Source organism: Acomys minous (genome assembly GCF_964271855.1).
Source record: "Acomys minous genome assembly, chromosome: 11".
NCBI lineage: Eukaryota > Metazoa > Chordata > Mammalia > Rodentia > Muridae > Acomys > Acomys minous.
In genome coordinates, this window is record NC_140492.1 from 80,349,217 (window position 1) to 80,362,904 (window position 13,688).

The 13,688-nt window shown below is 40.0% G+C and overlaps 1 protein-coding gene across 11 annotated transcripts in view; it reads left to right on the forward strand.

The window, feature by feature from the left end:
• Positions 1 to 13,688, forward strand: part of ARB2A (ARB2 cotranscriptional regulator A) — a 363,769-nt gene that overhangs the window by 28,462 nt on the left and 321,619 nt on the right. The window lies entirely within an intron of this gene.

Genomic DNA, 13,688 nt, shown 5'->3' on the forward strand with positions numbered 1-13,688 from the left:
TTCTGTCAGGAATTTTGGTCATAGCAATGAGCACAGCTACCTTGGCCTATATTTTACTAAAACAATTTCAGCCATATGTGCAATAAAGCAGTACGTTTCCTAGCTCAATTTATATCATCTTGGTTTGTCTTTTAGAGGTGATGTTCAAAGGAATAGTAGAACTAGTGCTTACCTGCAAAACTAAAATGATGAAGGCGATTTTGGCTTTCAGTTTTCAGACTGTCTCCGCACAGCCAGAAACAGGGTGATGGTTTGGATTAGGTTGGAACAAGGGGCTAATGAAGAATTAATACACAGCTAATTTGCAATAAGTGATAATGATCTGCTGAAATGTGATCATAAAATCATTAGTATAAAAATAATATTTAATGTCATAGTCCTAATTGAGATCACCTGACATAACAATGGAACTAGAAAAGAGAGTTTACCCTGAGACAGCTTAACCTTAAGGAGAGGTGACCATCGTGGACAATATAAGTGACCACCATGGACAGTGGCTACTCTCAAAGTAGCCAGGTTTTGGGACATAAAAATGGCTCAGTGTAAGAAACCCATATGCTTTAATAGCAGAGTGATATAAAAAAAAAATGTACTTGTGCATCACACTGTTATAAAGAAGACCAGTGTCAGGAAGTACCTTTGTAATAAAGGCAATAGAGAGATCGTGATGTTATTCAAGAACATAAGAATATAGAGGCCACAAGTGTTTCATGCTCTGATGATGTCCCAGTGCAGGATAGTAGATAAGTAATAGGCTGTAACCATTACAGACACGGTGTGCTGTCTACTACATAGCAGCCATCTATAGTATTATCAGAATGTGAGAATTGGGAAAAGAAAGGGATTCAAGAGTGCCCTGGAGGTTCATGTCCAATGATCCTTGCCCCATCTCAGGCAAGGCTTCCATCTTATAAAGTCAGTAGTTACCTCAAAATCATCAGTATCATTATAGCTTCACTTTAAGCCATGGGGCTTTGTATGTGGAGTTTATATGTATGTTTGTGTAGGTGTGTGTGCATATATGGAGGCCAAAGGTTGATATTGAGTGTTCTCTACATGTAGTCTGCATCTTGTTTTTTTGAGACAAGGTCCTTCATTGAACTTGGAATGTTTTGATTTTACTGGGCTGGTGGCAAGTGAACTGCATGGATCTGTGTGCCTCTGTGTGCTGCAGTTGCAGACACATGCCTGTGTACTCAGCTCTTGTATGGATGATAGGAATCTGAGCTCGGTCTTCACGTTGGTTTGACAAGCAATTTAATATGGGAGCCATCTCCCTAGTCCTGCTTTCTTTTGGGGTTTAAAAAAATAGAAAACACTAAAGCTCAATACAGTTAGCCAGCCAATCCATGTAGACTGTCTTCTCAGACCGAGCAGGGCAGGACTGGGTGAAAGGTTGCCATCCTGCAAGTCCTGCAACAGGAGCAAGCAAGGCTCTAGCAATAGGAAGTGAAGGATGGTTGGTGCCGAGGGCTTTGGTGCTCTCTCTGCACACTGACTCTGTATAGGAATGTCTGTCATATGCTCAGCATGGCGTTTATTACTTGACTCAAAGATGCCTCCTTTCATTTTTAGCGCCTCTCTCTCTCTCTCTCTCTCTCTCTCTCTCTCTCTCTCTCTCCCCCTCCTTCCCCCCTCCCTCCCTCCCTCCTTCCCCCCCTCCCTCCCTCCCTCCTTCCCCCCCTCCCTCCCTCCCTCCTTCCCCCCCTTCCCCTTCTCGCTCTGTGTCTCTCTGCTTTAAGTCTGGCTTATCATCCACATCTTTAGCACTTTAAAATTATTTCATATCTGGGTACGTTGGTAAGTTTTAAGGACTTCTTTTCTTTTAAAGATAGAATCTCAGCTGGGCTTCAGACTTGCTGTGTAGCTGAGGACATCCTCGATGCTACATTTGGCCTTATATAAAAGCAACGAAGACTGATTGTGATCCTGACCTCTGTCTCCCAAGGGCTAGTATCGCAGGTGGTGTGGGGCCTGGGGCATCATCTTCTCCATCTCTTCAGGACGTCTGGGTGGCTTGGTCTTATGTGGGTCTTGTAGGTAAATAGAGCTGGTGCGAATTCATGAGTGGAATAACCATGTGATAGTGTCTCGCGGCACTGCTCGCGGTCTTCCACCTCTTCTTTCTTTCTGTTTATTCTTCTGAGGTGTTCCTAGAGCTTTAGAGGGAGGTAGGTGGTTGTGGAGGGTGCTCTGGATAATTGTCAATGTTTGAAAAAACTCAACAGAGTGACTGGGATGAAAAGTGGCAGAAAAATCTGAAGATATGGCAGAATGTTCTGGATGGAAAAGTTTAACTTACGGGCAGTGACATGGTTAGGGGCAGAAGTGGCTTTCTGTCAACCCTTTGGCATGACTTGACCCCTGGAAGAGAAGTCCTGAAAGCTGTCCTGTGACCCACACACATACATTGCAGCATGTCTTGCCCACTGTGCATGTGTGCATGTGGGTACTCATATACCGACACATACACACACATGATAAAAAAGTGATGCGTGTGCATAGAAGTTTAACATAATGGACTATAATGTTGATGATAATGAAGATGGTGAGGATATGGATTGCTGTCTTTAAAGAAGAATTTTTTTGTTTTGAATTTTATTTAATTTTTTTCATTTTTTTATTAATTTATTCATATTACATCTCAATTGTTAGCCCTTCCCTTGTATCCTCCTATTCCTCCCTCCCTCCCACTTCCCCCCTTCTCCCCTCTCCTATGTCTGTGATTGAGGGAGACATCCTCCCCCTATATATGCCCTCAGTAGAAGAATGGACTAAGAAACTGTGGTACATTTACACTATGGAATACTACTCAGCTATTAAAAACAAAGAATTCCCGAAATTTGTGGACAAATGGATTGAACTAGAAATTATCATAATGAGTGAGTTCACCCAGAAGCATAAAGGGGGAATTTTGCATATCAAACAGCTTGTCATTGCTTGGGGACGAAGAGAGCTTTGTAGTGAATTCTTCACTTAAAAGATTACCTTTCTTTTTGCCAGTTTTATAGGATAACAGTTTGTCTCCCATGTAGTATTGATTTGTCAAATCATTTCTTCTTGACTCCTGGAAAGATCTTCTGAAACTGGTCCTTGTTTCTATGAATCAATTTTGGTTTATCCCTCTTCTCCTCTCACTGCCAGAATGTCTGCGTTTTGTTCTGATGCCTTCTGGACATAACTGAACTTAGTGTTAATTTATTTTCATTATTTGAAATAGCCTTGATTATATTTCAGTAAAATTAGCCTCTGATATTCCCAGGTTTGTTGATGAAGGCTTTGACCGAGAAATTTTGTCTGCGGCTGGAGAGATGGCTTAGAGGTTAAGAACTCTAGCTGTTCTTCCAAAGGTCCTGAGTTCGATTCCCAGCAACCACATGGTGGCTCACAACCATCTATAATGAGATCTGGTGCCCTCTGCTCACATGCAGGCCAACTACTGTATAAATAAATAAGTACATCTTTTTAAAAAATAAAATTTTTCTGCCCATAAAATTTACTTATATATTTTAAATTTTAATATAATTACATAATTTCTCCCCCTTCCATTCTTTTCTTCTAACTGTTCCCAAGCAAACTTCCTGTGCACTCTCAAATTTATGGCCTATTTTTCATTGTTTTTACACACACACACACACACACACACACACACACACACACACACACTCCTAAATACATAAACACAGACTGTTCATTCTGTGTAATGTTATTTTTGTTGATGTGATGGCAGGGTTGATCACTCATAATGATACATCTGATGCACATTCTTGCACTTGTGGGGGTCATAGCAGAAATAGGGGCAGAAGGATTGTAAGAGCCACAGGAAGTTGGTGTAAGCTTGTGTCTCCTAGACATGGCAGAGAGGCTACATCCATAAGGACCCAGGGCTTGGCTTAGTAAATAAGACCAGAACGAGAAGGACACCAAAGGACATGCTGACCTGGAAGGAAGAAAGCCTCTGGGGCCTCAAACCTAGACTAGAACTATGGTGACTGGGCAGGGGGCAGGCGTTGATGGTGTGGGGTGCGGATGCTGAGAGTGAGAGAAATGGCCGTCTCCAGGGAAGGGCCCATGAACTGGTACCCAGTCAGCTGTTTTTAATGGGAGGCTGCATGTTATGGATCTGAGTCAAGCAGATTTTGCTAGTTTGGGTTTGGAGTGTTGTCTCAAAGCCCATGGGAGCTTGGCTTCCAGCTTTGCATTCTAAAAATATGGAACATTAGAAGAGGCAGATAAGAGGATGTGTTTTCAGAAGGAAACTGAAAGACTTGGGTCTCCTCTTTGCTCCATGCATGCTCCGAGGAAAGCAGCCCTTTCTGCTTTATGTTCTTTCCTCACTGCACCGCCCCCCTCCCCCACCCCCGCCAACCCAAAGCATTGGACCAACATTGTCAACGAAATATCCAAACTATGATGTAAAATAACATTTTTTTTCTCTTTTAAAGATATTTCAGGTATTTGGTTATATCACTTGAAACCTAACTCCTGTAGCATCTTACTGTGTGTTTCTGTGATCTGACTTGCTAGCTTTTGGTGTCTTCACAAATAGAAATGCCATAGTTAGTCACCAGTCTGAAGTGGATAAGAAACTTTCTGGAGTTGACTTAAAATGTGTAATTCAGGCTTCAGGAATTATACTAAATTATTTTTAGATGTTAAGCCAACCTTGTATTCCTGTGATAAACCCTGTTTGGGCTTGCCTTTACACACTGCAGATTCTATTTTCTTAGTCTTTATTGATGATTTTTATAACTTTCTGCATAAAGTTGGCATTTGGCTTAGATATGATAATATCAACTTCTTAAAATGGACTAGGAAGTGTTTTCCACTATCCTTTGTGGAAATAAAATGATTTTTTTTCTTTTTTTAACTGTCAGATGTAAATCATCAGTGAAAATGTTTGGGGTTGTTTTGTTTTTAGGGGTAGTATTTTGAAGTTTTAGTATGTTTATTGGGTAGATATAGAGCACTTTGTGATATCTTAAGTTAGTTTTTTCAGATTGGATTGCTTAATAAGGAAGTTTTCCATTTTTACCACAGTTGTTGAATATATGGGCATAATGTTCATAACATATGTCCCCTGGAAGCAGTAGTATTTTTTTCCTCCTCTTGGTACTCTGGATAATGGTTTATAGTATTTATAATGATTATATATATAAAGCCTTAGGTTTTAACTGAATTTTCTTTTTCCTTTCTTTTTTTTCATGTTTTTGGGATTATTTCATGTTTATCATTAAATTTAGTTTGTTTCATGTTTCTTCAAATTTTTAGGTAATGTCTTGGCTACTTTTCTATTTCCTATGAAGACACTGACAATTGGGGACCAAGTATTCTACACATGTTAGCCATTCTTATTCAACCCCACATTCAACTTTGTGCAGAATGTATTTAGTCCAACTTTAAAAGTCCCCATAGTTCCTCAGTCTCAATATAGTTTAAAAGTCCAAGTCTCTTCTGAGACATTGAGGTAGTCTCTGAATTGTAACCCCACTATAAAAGCAAAAAGCAAATTGCATACTCCAAATATATAATTTTGATGTAGAATATAGATTATCATTTCCAAAGAGAGATTAGAAACATAATAGAAAATGTTGGATCAAAACAAGACCAAACCCAGCAAGTAGACTCCAAATCCTGTAGCTTCAAGCCTCATTTCAACTGGCTTAGAAGGTTGTGCCCTTTCAGCTTTGCTGACTGCAACTCAGGTTTTCTTCTTGGACTGGTTCTACATCCTGTATTAGATTGTAATATATATTGTGTTGATAACTCATGTATTGTTTGGGCTTGAAAAAAGCAGACTCTGGTAGTAAAGAAGGCTTTCTTTTCCCAGACTCCAGCATGTGTATTTCAAAAGTGCTCCAAAACTTTGTTTCAGGGCCCTTGACTCTTTCTTTATAATAGGCAGGAAGGAGAACAGCACACTGCTAAAGGTATTAAAATCATTATTATCTTTAGAACAGGTAGAAAGTAAACTGTAGGCTTCAGATTTTTTAAACCTACTTTATTTGGGGTTCCTTAATGCCTCTACCTCCCTTCCCACCCACTGACCATAGGTAGGAGAGAAAGAAAGTTAGTACGAGAGGGGATGTAAACTGTTTTAGATGCAGTTCCTTGGGGTGATTCCACTCTTGTCAGGATTTCAGCCAAACAGCAAACAACAGTGGCAAATGGAAAACAGCAAGCAGCAAACAGCAATAGTGGAGCGAAGCATCCGCAGCCTTCTAGAAGCGATTTCTGGAGAGTTTCTTTCTAGGAGCGTTCTCCAGAGCATTTTTCTCTAGGAGCCCCCTGCCCCAGTCCTATTTATATCCTCTCAGAGTCCACACAGGGATGTGTTCCAGCTGGCAAGGACTACGCACCCTTCACGAGGCAGTTTCTAGCTTACAAAGAACACATGCCCTCTCACAAGCCTGTTATCAGTTGTGGATAAATTAAAGGCGGTTTCACATCCCACACCTGGGATCAAAACAAAAACATATTTACATAGCATAACCAAAACGTCCACTACAGTAAACCATTTCCAACTGAGGTTAGTGTTGCTTACCTCACACCATAAACATGTCTGTAGTGGAGCAAAACACTGGCATGACTGCCTCTTTTCCAGTGGATTTCTGCTTGAGGTTGTAAATTCAATTTGATAATGTCTTGCTATCTAATGCTTTCTATATGCTGTTTGGTATTTGCTCTTTCAGTTTTACTTCTACATGTTTAACAGACTCACTCATTTGAAACCAAAAGTATGGTACACACCGGCAATGTGTGGGGCATATGGTAATCTGTTATGATTCTGGGTAGTAGCACTGAGCTCAGTTTCCACTCAGCTTATCAATAACTAATCAGCCAGTGCTGTGCCGTGCACTGAGTGTTGCTGAGCTATAGTGGTTAAAGGTTTGGTATAATTAAGGTGTTTTCAACTTACGTTTTTAACCTGCAGTCAGTTTATTGAGATGGATTTCATTGTAGGTTAAGAAACACTTATAGGATTTAACTGCAGTTTTCCCTGTAAACACTACTTGTGCTAAATTCCATAAGTTCTAGGCCAGTGCTCTGCTGCTGAGATAGAGCTAGCTTCATGAGCCCCACAAATTCTGTGTGCCATTTTTCAGTTTCACTTACTTAGTACTTTGTAAAAATTTATGTGATTTACTTTTTTAACACTGAAGTTGCAAAAAAGTCACTTATGTTTAATAATTGAGTTTGTGTTTGTGTTAGGGTTTTCTAGAGTAATAGAAATGATAGAATGGATCTGTATCTATATGTGTATATCTCTACCTCTATGTATCTATCTATCTATCTATCTATCTATCTATCTATCTATCATCTATCTATCATCTATCATCTATCTATCTATCTATCTATCTATCTATCTATCTATCTATCTATCATCTATCTATTATCTATCTATCTATCTATCTATCTATCTATCTATCTATCTATCTATTATCTATCTACCTACCATTAGGGCTTTATTAGAGTGACTTAATAGCCGTGGTCCAGCTAGTTCAACAATGGCCGTCTACCAACAGAAAATATAAGAATCCAATAGTTGTTCACTTCGTGAGGCTGGAGAGCTCAATTACTCTTCAATTGTGTACAGTATACACCGTAACCCTGAAGAAACAGGCTCTAACGCCAGTGAAAGCCCACTTGTTAGTGCTCAAGCAGGCAGAGCAAATCTTCTTCTTCCATGTCCCTTATACAGGCTGCGTGCAGAAGGTGTAGCCCAGGTTAAAGGCGGATCTTCCCAGCTCACGCGATCTGGCTTAAAGTTGGATCATCCCACTTCAAAGTAATTAAAACAATTCACCACAGGGTTTTAGTCAGTTCCAGAGCTAGTCAAGTGACATGGGTGTGTGATGAGATTGTTGCTGTGAGTAGAGTTGCTTACGCACAGCCTGATTATCTGGATCCCACAAGGAGGCAGGAGAGAGCCACTTCAGAGAGTTGTCCTCTGACCTCTGCAGGCTTGCCCGCGTTGGTGTGCTCTCTCATTCTTCCCTACCTCTTTCCATCTTCCTTCTTTTTTTTTTTTTTTTTTCCTGCTGCCCCTCCCCTTTTCCTTTGTCTCCTATTAAGTAACATAAATTTAGAAATTAATAAATAACAAATGTTTACTTTTTTGTTTGTTTTTTGAGTCAGGGTCTTATGTTTATCGCTGCAGACTTGGAACTCATTGTGTAAACTGGCTGCCTATGACCTCAGGAAGATGCTCCTGCCTCTGCTTCTAGAGGGTTGGATTTAAAAGAGTGTACCACCATGCCCAGCTCACAGCTGAATATTTGTGAGAGATTTCTTTCATTGAATTTTAGATTACTTTTATCGTGGTTAAAGACTTCATTTATATTGCTTCAGTCTTTTAAAATTCACTGGGACTTATTTCATGGCCTAGCATATCAGCCATTTTTGTGAGAATTTCCTGTGCTCTTTACAGAGGTGTTGCATTACCTATGTTTCTTTGTCTATGGAGGACATTCAATGTGATTTCCTTTGTCTGAGTTAGCTTGCTTATTTACAATATCATTGCCTTTGTATTAGGAAGCCATTCTGTTAGGTATTGTGGGTGAAACTTTTTTTGTTGTCTCTAGAAAACATAATGTCACAACAGTCTTTCTGGTCTCCTGGCTCTCAGAATCTTTTTGCCTTCTTCCTGGATATCCCTGAGCCTTCAAGGCAGGAGCTAAGTTGTAGGTCTGTCCATCTAAGCTGGGCTGCACATGATCTATTGATCATGGGCTATGATGGTTTTCTGAAAAGACACACCTCTTTAGATGAGGAGTAAGAAGTACACTTATCTGTGGGTGTAAGGATAAGGTTTAGGTGCAGTTGGTAATTATGCTGGTCTAGTAAAGTGGTGGTAGTAGGTTCTTGTCGAGATCCATGATTTTACTAGCCCCACATAGTTGGCTGAGATTCCAATGACTGCTAAGAGAAGGAGCGTGAGCATTTCCCAGAGATGAACCCCTTAGCTGGCCATCCAAAACAGAGTGGTAAGCCATGACATCACATGCATGCAGGCACACTGAGTGTCTCAGCAGCTTGTATTTATATAATTGATAGGTGCACATAACAACAATAATGAAAAGAGAGGGAGAGTGAAAGAGTGACATGGAAAGAGTTAGAGGGAGGGACATAGAACAGGTTGGAGGGAAGACAGGGAAAGGTGGAAGCGATGTAATTATAATGTGATTTAAAATTTAATAAAAATAATACTTGAAGTGTAAAAAATGCTAAATGGCTATTTAGTGGGTTATGTTAATGCCCATTAGTTTGAATTGATACTTAGAGTCTTTTATGCCATTATCTGTTTTCTGAGTTCTTACTCTGTTCATTAATATGAAAAGGTATTGAAACCTCTACCTTCAATTGTGGACTTATTTTTCTTTCTAGTTATGTTAGATCATTCTGGGTTTCTTTAGCATCTTTACTTGGTACAGACACATTTAAGATTGTTACACTCTTCTGAAGAATTTGCCCGTCATTATTATGATATACATGTCTCTAATTCTCTTATGTATTTGCTTTTTTACTCTCTTCAAGTATATTTATTCTAATTAGTGATATGGCAACTACAGATTATATTTGATTAGTGTTTACGCGGTAAGTTTTCTAATCCTCTTTTCATTTTGTCTGTTTTATGTGGAAGCCACTATAAATAACTCTTGATTTGGTTTTGTTTTTTGTGAAATTGATTGTTATTCGGACTGTTATATATATATTTCTGTTTGTTTAGTTGCATTCAACTAGTTTGATCTGTTTGTGTTTGTACTGTCCTTCATTATGCTTGTATTTTTTTCTTGATAAGTTCCTTTTTTTTTAATTAAAAGAATTTACTTTTAGAACAATTTTAGGGTTATAAACATTGAGAAATATATGTGAAAGTTTTCCACAGAAGCAAAATGAATAGAATTGTAAACCCAAGAAGTTATGTATCACTAAACCAGAAAATGTGTTGGTTGGCAGTTTCCTGACTTTGTGAACATCAGAAGATACATAAACAGATCTGTGTGGTATAGCCTACTCCATACTGATTGTATATGGTATGTTCTGTCATGTATGGGCCTGTATTTGAAGTGATGTGATATAGCAATGACTCAATATGTTTGTGTACATATATGTGCATATGTATTATTGGAGGGAAAAGAGGGGGAGTATGATGTGGAAGGAAAAAGAGAAAGCGAGAGTGAAACAGAAGGAGAGAGTGTAGGGTATCATGGAATGTTTGAAACTTAGGTAAAAGTTGGTAATCCAGTCTTGAATTTGATTTCACAAGAAAACCTTCAACTTATCAGATATAGTCTACTTATTTTATTGATCCCATGTTTAGGGATTAAAAAATAAGTCTAAAAATATCTTTACAATAATGTGTAGAATAGTATTTGACCACATACCTGGACATCATATCTTGGCACATAAATTAATGCTCATAAGCAGATAATAGACTCACCATCTCTCTGGGAAACAATTTTCCATATTATTAATGTCTGGCATTGCTTTTGCACCAGTAGTGATACATTGCTAGAGTTCATTACATTAGTGGAATTTGTTATTTAATTTCTTAATTAGTTAATTTATTGTTGTTTTTACTGACAGTACATTCTAGAGCCTTTTGAATGCTAGGCAAATGCTGTACCATTGTGCTGTATATCAATCCCTCATGGTTTTGACAACTTTTATCAGTTAGTGAGCATCCTGGGTTGGCCTTGAACTCATGATCCTTCTTTCTCAAACTCCTGAGGCACTGTGCCCCCTTGCTCAGATACAAGATATCATTAAATACTCTGTTGGTAAAAAATTTTAGAGTTGGAACAGAGAAGATATAAATTTAATGGTGTGCCTGGGAACAGTAAGAAAGTAAGAAGATCTCAAAACCCTTTAAAACTGAAAAGATGAAAATTATATCAAGGGGACACAGGAGGCAATAAAAAGAACATATTATTTAAGAAACAAAATAAATTCTATAGTACTGGATTGTTACCTAGAGTATGTATAGTAAACATCCTTTGGTCCATTGATATTAACAAATGTTGGAATAGTTGTGAAAAAGGTAGATGATGCCAACTTCCACACAGACGAATGACTGGTGATGTGCATCAGTGTACAAGAATGACCAGTGATGTGTGCCAGTGTGGAAAAATGGCCAGTGGTGTGAGCGAGTGTGGAAAAAATGCAGAGGTGTGTACTAGTGTAGAAGAATGACCAATGATGTATGCTAGTGTGTAAGAGTGGCTAGTGGTGTGTGCTAGTGTGGAAGAATGGCCAGTGGTGTGTGCTAGTGTGGAAGAGTGGCTAGTGGTGTGTGCTAGTGTGGAAGAGTGGCTAGTGGTGTGTGCTAGTGTGTAAGAGTGGCCAGTGGTGTGTGCCAGTGTGGAAGAATGGCCAGTGGTGTATGCTAGTGTGTAAGAATGACCAGTGGTGTGTGCTAGTGTGTAAGAATGGCCAGTGGAGTGTGCTAGTGTGTAAGAATGGCCAGTGGAGTGTGCTAGTGTGGAAGAATGGCCAGTGGTGTGTGCTAGTGTGGAAGAGTGGCTAGTGGTGTGTGCTAGTGTGGAAGAGTGGCTAGTGGTGTGTGCTAGTGTGTAAGAGTGGCCAGTGGTGTGTGCCAGTGTGGAAGAATGGCCAGTGGTGTATGCTAGTGTGTAAGAATGACCAGTGGTGTGTGCTAGTGTGTAAGAATGGCCAGTGGAGTGTGCTAGTGTGTAAGAATGGCCAGTGGAGTGTGCTAGTGTGGAAGAATGGCCAGTGGTGTGTGCTAGTGTGGAAGAATGGCCAGTGGTGTGTGCCAGTGTGTAAGAATGGCCAGTGGTGTATGCTAGTGTGGAAGAGTGACCAGTGGTGTGTGCCAGTGTGGAAGAATGGCCAGTGGTGTGTGCTAGTGTGTAAGAATGACCAGTGGTGTGTGCCAGTGTGGAAGAGTGGCCAGTGGTGTGTGCTAGTGTGTAAGAATGACCAGTGGTGTGTGCCAGTTTGGAAGAACGGCCAGTGGTGTGTGCCAGTGTGGAAGAATGGCCAGTGGTGTGTGCCAGTGTGGAAAAATGGCCAGTGGTGTATGCTAGTGTGTAAGAGTGACCAGTGGTGTGTGCTAGTGTGGAAGAATGGCCAGTGATGTGTGCTAGTGTGTAAGAATGGCCAGTGGTGTGTGCTAGTGTGTAAGAATGACCAGTGGTGTGTGCCAGTGTGGAAGAACGGCCAGTGGTGTGTGCCAGTGTGGAAGAATGGCCAGTGGTGTGTGCCAGTGTGGAAGAGTGGCCAGTGGTGTGTGCTAGTGTGTAAGAATGACCAGTGGTGTGTGCTGGTGTGGATAAGTGACTAGTGGTGTGTGTTAGTGTGTAAGTGTGGCCAGTGCTGGTGGCACTCAGAGGAAGGATAGCAGGCTACCAAGAAGAGACTTGATACCCAATGAGCATATACAGGGGGAGGAAGTCCCGTTCAGTCACAGTCATAGGGGAGGGGAGTAGGGGAAAATCGGAGGGAGGGAGGAATGGGAGGATACAAGGGATGGGGTAACCATTGAGATGTAACAAGAATAAATTAATTAAAAAAAAAAAGAAAAAAAGACTTAACAAAATAAAACTAGGTAAGTTTCTTGATTCATAAAAAAAAAAGGAGTGGCCAGTGGTGTGTGCTAGTGTGTAAGAACGACCAGTGGTGTATACTAGTGTGTAAAAATGACCAGTGGTGTGTGCTAGTGTGGAAGAGTGGTGGCCGGTGGTGTGTGCTGGTGTGTAAGCGTGACTAGTGGTGTGTGACAGTTTGGAAGAAGGATCAGTGATATAAGCCAGTGTTCCTTATTTCAGGAGCATGACTCCTTTGCTTTCACCTAAAAGTTGGTGGGACTCAGACTTCTAAAGACAGGCCACATAAAGGGAAACACTGACGCTGTAGTGGAGATGTCTGCCAAGCACCACCTCAGCCAGCTGTTGAAGGGTAGTATCCTGGTGATGTTCTGTGCATGCCATATTCTCCTTGTATGTGTGAGGACCATAGTCATCTCTGTTCCTTCACTAAACTAACATGCTGTAGGAGGCAGGCAGAATTGATCTTTTCAGAGAAAATATTAGATGTGGTCAAATCAAAGGTAGTTCTGACAAAATACTTGAATAATTTTGTGCACTGTCCTAGTGGACAAATAAATTGTGGTGATGTAACTTGCTGATATTAGGGAAAATTGGGCTAAGGGATACAGACACTCTGTGCTGTCTTTCAGCTTTTCCATCAATATAAAATTATTCCAGAAACAAAGTTTAAAGTTTTGCTTATTTAAGATAGTAACTTACTGGCCTTTTTCATTGTTGCTTTTGTTTGTTTTGAGACAAAGTTTCCCAATGTAGTCTTGCCTGGCCTGGAACTCACTATGTAGACCAGGCTGGCATCAAACTCCCTGGTTTCTCCCTACTGCTGGGATTACAGGCATGCCCCACCACGTGCCTGGCCTTTTTTGATTGGGGAAATTCAGTATTTTGAAGAATAGAAAGTGCTTTAGTATCAACTAGGCATTTCTAGTAACACGTCTCATTTTAATATTTCTCATAAAAATGTATGTGTGTGTATGGATGTATAATACCACTTTTCCATTTATAATGAGTTTACAAACCATAACTCATTTATATGTAAAATTTAGTGGTCTTTGAAATGTTGTATTAAGATCTGAAACTTTGGAGCTGTAGATTAGGGTTAATGAGGTACAAATA